The sequence below is a fragment of the Sinocyclocheilus rhinocerous genome, unplaced genomic scaffold (assembly GCF_001515625.1).
Source record: "Sinocyclocheilus rhinocerous isolate Xijiao unplaced genomic scaffold, SAMN03320098_v1.1 scaffold334, whole genome shotgun sequence".
In the NCBI taxonomy this organism is placed as follows: Eukaryota; Metazoa; Chordata; class Actinopteri; order Cypriniformes; family Cyprinidae; genus Sinocyclocheilus; species Sinocyclocheilus rhinocerous.
Window position 1 is genome coordinate 1296551 of NW_015658500.1, and position 6419 is coordinate 1302969.

At 34.9% G+C, this 6419-nt stretch overlaps 1 protein-coding gene across 1 annotated transcript in view; it reads right to left on the bottom strand.

Annotated features, from left to right (window-relative positions):
- Positions 1-6419, bottom strand: part of LOC107722232 (ankyrin repeat and fibronectin type-III domain-containing protein 1-like) — an 85678-nt gene that overhangs the window by 76941 nt on the left and 2318 nt on the right. Inside the window, exon 2 of the mRNA XM_016530512.1 lies at positions 5493-5707. The gene's annotated coding sequence lies outside the window, so the exon portion shown is untranslated. The remainder of the gene's footprint in view (positions 1-5492; positions 5708-6419) is intronic.

Below are 6419 nucleotides of genomic sequence, written 5' to 3' on the forward strand. Positions count from 1 at the left end.
GCATTTACACTTGTCCAGTTTCGTCTGGAATGCGGCCCAGACCACCTCCTGAAATGGTTTGAGCGATCGGATCCGTCTCGAATGTGTTTCGGAGGGCATTTACACCTGTTCTTTGCACGATCGGATAGCTATCTGATCAGAAAAAACGCATGAAGTGACCAGGTGTAAACAGGCCCAGAGAGAACCAGGCTTTTATAAGGTGAGCTAACAAAGCTAACGAGACACAGGTGCAAACAATGAATGCTGATGAGAATGGCCGAAGGATTATGGGACATGTAGTTAGTGAGGCAGAAACAGTCTGGGGTGGAATGCCCTCTACTGGACAACTGGGGCACAGCTGTTCATGATGACATTATTATTATTGAAAAATAATAATTTTTAATTTTATTTAAAATGAATCAGTTATTATTCTTGTTTCAATTAAGTATTTACAGCTTAAAATGAAAATGGTGCAAAAAATATGTTAAAAAGTTTATCATTGCTGTTTTTAATGTAACAATGCATCAACAGCCCAACACAATAACATTTGCTCAACCAATGGCATGAGTTTGGCGGCAGGATTATCTTTATGACTGATCAATGACAGATGGTCAGCGTGTGATCATTATTTTTGCAACTCTGTATGGTGATAAAGTGGCTCAGAAATTGCACACTGCAGCTTTAACCTCTGTGGTCTAAGATACATAAAACATGCTTGATGTATTTTCAATTAGCAAAAGTAACCACACATCAGGAACAAAACAATAGTGATATTCATAGTTGGCACCTGTGCAAATCATCTGACATTACACAAAGTGGCTGCAATTCCATTTAATGCTGAAACAGGGCTGTGTGGTTAATCATCAGCTACAGTTTGAATGACAACTGACATTTTAATGGGAAAGGAACAAAGGCTTTGGTACAAAATGGCTGAATTTCTACTGCCCTACATGTCCTGCTCAGAAATTATGGAATTTAAATTTAATACAGCTGTGGTTAGAAAAAAACACACAAATACTCTATTCTTTGATCTCAATCATCTCTTCAGAAGAACCAACACGGCTTTTGTTCAGTTCTGTGCCCAAGCTCAAATGCAATAGTGACCTCTACTGGATGACTGGGGCAGCGGATGAATTAAAAAGTGCACTGCTCACAAAAGAACCATCATTGTGCACCCATTCATCTGAAAGAATTTATAACACTGAAAAAAATATAACTTATTTATTAGTCAGAATAAATTGTTGTTGAATTCTTAATAGGTTTAAATTAAATTACAGATAATTCATTGGCAATTCAAATAAGAAATAATTGAAATTACAGAATTGAAATTTTATACAGTAACATTCAAAAATTTGGGGTAGGTAATGTTTTGTCTTTCTTTTTGAAAGAAGACACCAAGGCTTCATTTATTTAATCAAAAATACAGTAAAAACAGTAATATTGTGAATTTGTTTTTATAATTTAATGTAACTGTTCTATTTTAATATATTTTAAAATGTAATTTATTCCTGTGATGTAAAAGCTGAACTTTCAATAGCCGTTCCACCAGTCTTCACATAATCCTTCAAAAATTATTTTTATATTTTTCTATTTGGTGCTCAAGAAACCTTTCTTAATAATTATCAATGTTTAAAACAGTTGTGCTGCATAATATTTTTGTGGATACTGTGATTTTACAGAATGTGTAAATTTTTTTAAAAGTAAAAAACAATGTAAAAGTATTTACTGTCAGTTTTGATCAATTTAATGCATCCTTGCTGAACAGAAGTATTAATTTCTTTAAAAAAAAATCTTCCTGACCTGCAAACTTTTGAACAGTAGTGGACATGAGCTTACAGAATCAGTGTTTTTTTTATGTAATTTAGTTTGCACCAATGTAAAAAAAAAAAAAAAAAAAAGCCTATATAACATACACGAAACATACAAGAAATGTACATTCTTATAACATAATCAGAGATTTTTCATACCAAACTAATAACAACAAATTTTATTTTTATGAATGAACAAATGAGTGAATGACTTAACTGCTTTCACCCAGACAACCCTTTTAGCTATAATTTCCGGCTTGTGCCATTTAGCGATTGCCTGTACACAGGGGTTATCTAACACTGATTGTATCATTTAGTACATTAAGGCTGAATCTCACGTCCCCAGGTAAAAACACGAGAACCCAGTAGCTGAAAACAATCCTCCCGCAGCACTCATTCTATTACACACGATGGTGTCATTATAGGAAGATAACACCCAGCACCCATTGGAGCTCTTTGGATAAAATATTGATTCTGACGCCACTGCTGACATCAATATGTGTACTGAACACTTCTGTAGAAACAATCCCAGAATCCCTAGAGGGGCATCACATCAACACCACTTTCCTTTTCATGTCTTTCACTTTTAGCCTGAAGGTGAATTTAGCTATGGAAAACAGTCACTATTACAAACCAGACAAATGTGTAGAAAACACTATCATTGTTTACATCATGCTTACAATGGCATGGCTAGGCTGATGTTTTGCAAATCTTTGAATCTGATAAAGCTTGCGCTAAAAAACGTTCATTAAATGGTGTTTTCTGTGCTAAGTACACTGCATCAAACTTACATTTGATCACATATATGTTCAGAATGGAGCACTAGTGTACTGTCAACTGTATTTTATGCAGTATATACTGAAAGATCACATTAGCATTCAAAAGTTTGAGGTTGTTAAAATGTATCATTGTTTTTGAAAGAAGCTCTTATGCTTACTCAGGCTGCTGCATGTATTTGAACAAATATACAGTAAAAACAGTAATATTGTGAAATGTTGTTACAATTTAAAATAACTGTTTTCTATTTTAATATATTTTAAAATGTAATGTATTCCTGTGATAGCAAAGCTGAATTTTCAGTCATTACTCCTTCAGAAATCATTCTAATAGGCTGATTTGGTGCTCACGGACCATTTCTTATTATTATCAATGTTGAAAACAGTTGTGCTGCTTAAGATTTTTTTTGGAATCCATGATACTGATTTTTGCTGTTGTGGGGAAAAAAAGCATTTATTTAAAATATAAATATGTTGTAACATTATAAATGTCACAATTTACGGCATCCTTGTTGAATAAAAGTATTAAATTCTTAAAAGTTACACATAAATGGTATTATAAATTGTTTTTATAGTACTGTTACATTGTTGCAAGTTTAGTGAATCCACTTACCACCTCTACATTAAAAACACTAATTTTTGACAAAAAAGAGTGATACATTATCTTAAGTCCATCATGGATACATAAGATAATTTATTTTGCATTTTAATACATTTTTTGTAAATATATATATATTCACATTTTGTTACACTCCGAACCTAAGGAATGCTAAATAAATAAAAGAAAAAACTCTTGTTGTATGTTTTGGTAAATGTAGACTATCTGCGTAATCCATACATACATACAATTTGCACACTGGGTATACTGTATATACATACTATTTACTGTAGCAGTAGTAAGAGTAGTATGCTAGTATGGCATTCTAAACACAGCCCAATACACTCTTAGTTCATCAGAAAATTCTGTCATTATTTACTCACCCTCATGTCATTCCAAAAACCGTATTCATTGTGAGGAGAAAAGTGTGAATATTCTGCCTAAAATCTCCTTTTATGTTCCGTGGAAGAAATAAAGTGGGGTTTGGAATGACATAAGGGAGAGTAAATGATGACCGAATTTACATTTTATGGTGAACAAACTCTTTAACAATCTTCCAAGTGCCCAGTAACACCATCCACTGTTTACATACCAGTCATATGCTCTTCCAGAGATAGGCAGAGCTGTTTATGGCATTAACAAAAGTCATTTCCTGCCATTCAGTACCACCCCTAAAGATAGTGATAATACTCTTCTGAAGGGTAGGTGGGGTTTGAGAGTGACTAAATAAATATCACTGCCTCTTCTTCATCTCTCGGTACCAGAAAATGTTGTTTTCCTTGACAAGTCCATGTAAAATGAATTGCTCATTATGCCATCCAAAGGTTCACCACTACTATTGCGACAGTGCTAATAAACGTCACCTGTAGGGCAGTGCCACAAATAAACCTGCAATTAGGAGTCATTTTCACATACAACAAAAGCACTAATGACAGTGCCACCTCTGACGATTGACAGCATAACTGCATGAACCCCAGCACTGGATGAGGTTAGTTAAAACACTAATATGAAATACATACTTTGATATGTTCTGTAAGATATTCTCGTTATTTAAAAATTTGCTTTAACCCTCATGTTATGTTCCATTTTGACCCCGAGAGGATTTTCTTTTTGCTAGTTAATGTTATAACATTGGACTAAAACTTACTTACTTTACTCACACAGGGTATAACAACTTTCCAATCATTTTTATACCTTTTGGGGATTTTTTTTACCCACCTTGTTACACTTGTGGTGTTCCTGGTCAAAAATGACAGGCAAAAATTGCTATACATTTCTTTTTATCAACTTTTATTTTAATTAGGACAGGCTTTGTATTTATTTTTTGACTCAGTTTTTTGTCACTCAAAAACTAAGGTGCATAAGCTCAGACTGATTAGGCCTACGACCAATCAGTTCCAAAAAGAAATACAAAACCTGCACTCAGGGCCGTTTCTAGGCATAGGCGAGCTAGGCGGTCGCCTAGGGCGCCACCAGCTGAAGGGGCGCCAATGAGCGCACGTACTGGCACTTTTAGCAGGGTTGTGATAAAGAGTGGCACGGTCACCCTGAAATATGACTGCCGCCACAGCAACTGGTATCTGAAAAGAATTATATATATATATTTGGCTAGAATTGGCTAGAAACGGCCCTGCCTGCGCTAATTGAAAGAAAAGTTGACAAAAAGATTGAAACCAAGATTTGGTAATAATACAGCACAATGAGAGATTTACAAGCAATTTTGACCACAAACACCAAATTAGGCAAAGAATTTTCAACACAGCACAGGGTTAATTGCTGTGTCTCATATATTTTGTTTTCATTTGGATGTGCTTTGTAGTGAATATTAAATAACACGATATGTCTAAAGATATGCGAAAATAAATTTCATATACAGTACCTACAGTATTTCACAGCATCAGCCTTTTACTATTGGTAATTGCAACAAACACAGTGAGAGTATCACTCCCGGCAGAAGCAATTAGCCAGATTACTCGAGTCATTAATTTTGCAGAGAACCTACGCCCTCGAATTTCACAAATATGTATGTCAAACTGTGCAAATTGCTTGATGTAACAGGCAATCAAGCAAATAAAAACAAACGGCAATGCTTGGCAAAACATAGCGAGACGAGAAATCAATCCATTCAAGAACCACAAGACCCCCAAATGTGGTTCCTCAAACTCAAATATAGTAGTTCTGACACTGAAATACTACACATATGTATTTTTTTACTTGCTTGAAAAAGGTTTCAACCCACAGCACTGGCACAATTATACATATTGAGAGCCAAAAGAGTTTTGGAGAGGAGTTGGTATCGGAGACTATGATGAATGTTTGTGATTGGCATACCTGATGCGTCCCAGTGCAGTCCTCCGGGGCTGGCTGCCAGGCGCCGCCGTTTCCTCACACTCACGCCACCTTGACAGGAGTCTCTGGTGGGCTTGGGCAGAGGAGTTGAGGTGGTCCGCAGGGGCGATGAGAACTGAGGGGAGGCTGAAACTGGCAATAGATGGGTTTCCCTCTCCTGGCACTGGCTCAGATGGATAGACTCGTTCTCCAGGGGCCTGTGGAACAAAAGAGATTTCATTTCTGCTGTCACTCCACTATAATTAGCTGTCATAGCGTGATGTTTTCATGATCACAGTTGAGCTCCCCCGTACCGCACAGCATGTCATACCAGCAGTGATAAACGCACGTTTTTTCCATACTAATCAATGTTAAGAAAATTACAGCTTTCAGCTGTATGTCAGAAAAAAGAAGGGAATTAAATTTGTGCAAAATGTGTGAGAACAAAATGTGAGAGTATTTTAAAGCATTATATTATAGACGTCAAGCTGTATAGACAATATTATGTGTGAATTTAATGCTTAGTTTGAGTACATTGTGTTCTACACTGTAAAAAATAAAATCCTGTCAATTTTACAGAAAAAAATGGCAGCTGTGGTTGCCAAAATAATTCTGTTAAAAATTTAAAAATACTTACAGAACAACCTTTAAATATTACAATTTAAAACTGCAATTTACAAAAAAATTTAAATATACTAACAACCATTACAATACTACATATAATACAATTTTTTATACAGTTTTTACACTGTAAATTATAAGATGACTTGTTCTTTTTTTACCTCCAAAAAATGGAACATTCAATAGTATTTTACTGAAAAATTACATTAAATGTAAGGTTTGATCTATTTCCAGTTTCCCCTGTATATAATAACAGAACTTACTGATATTCCTTTACACTTAAAATTTGTATTTTTAGTCTTTTTTTTT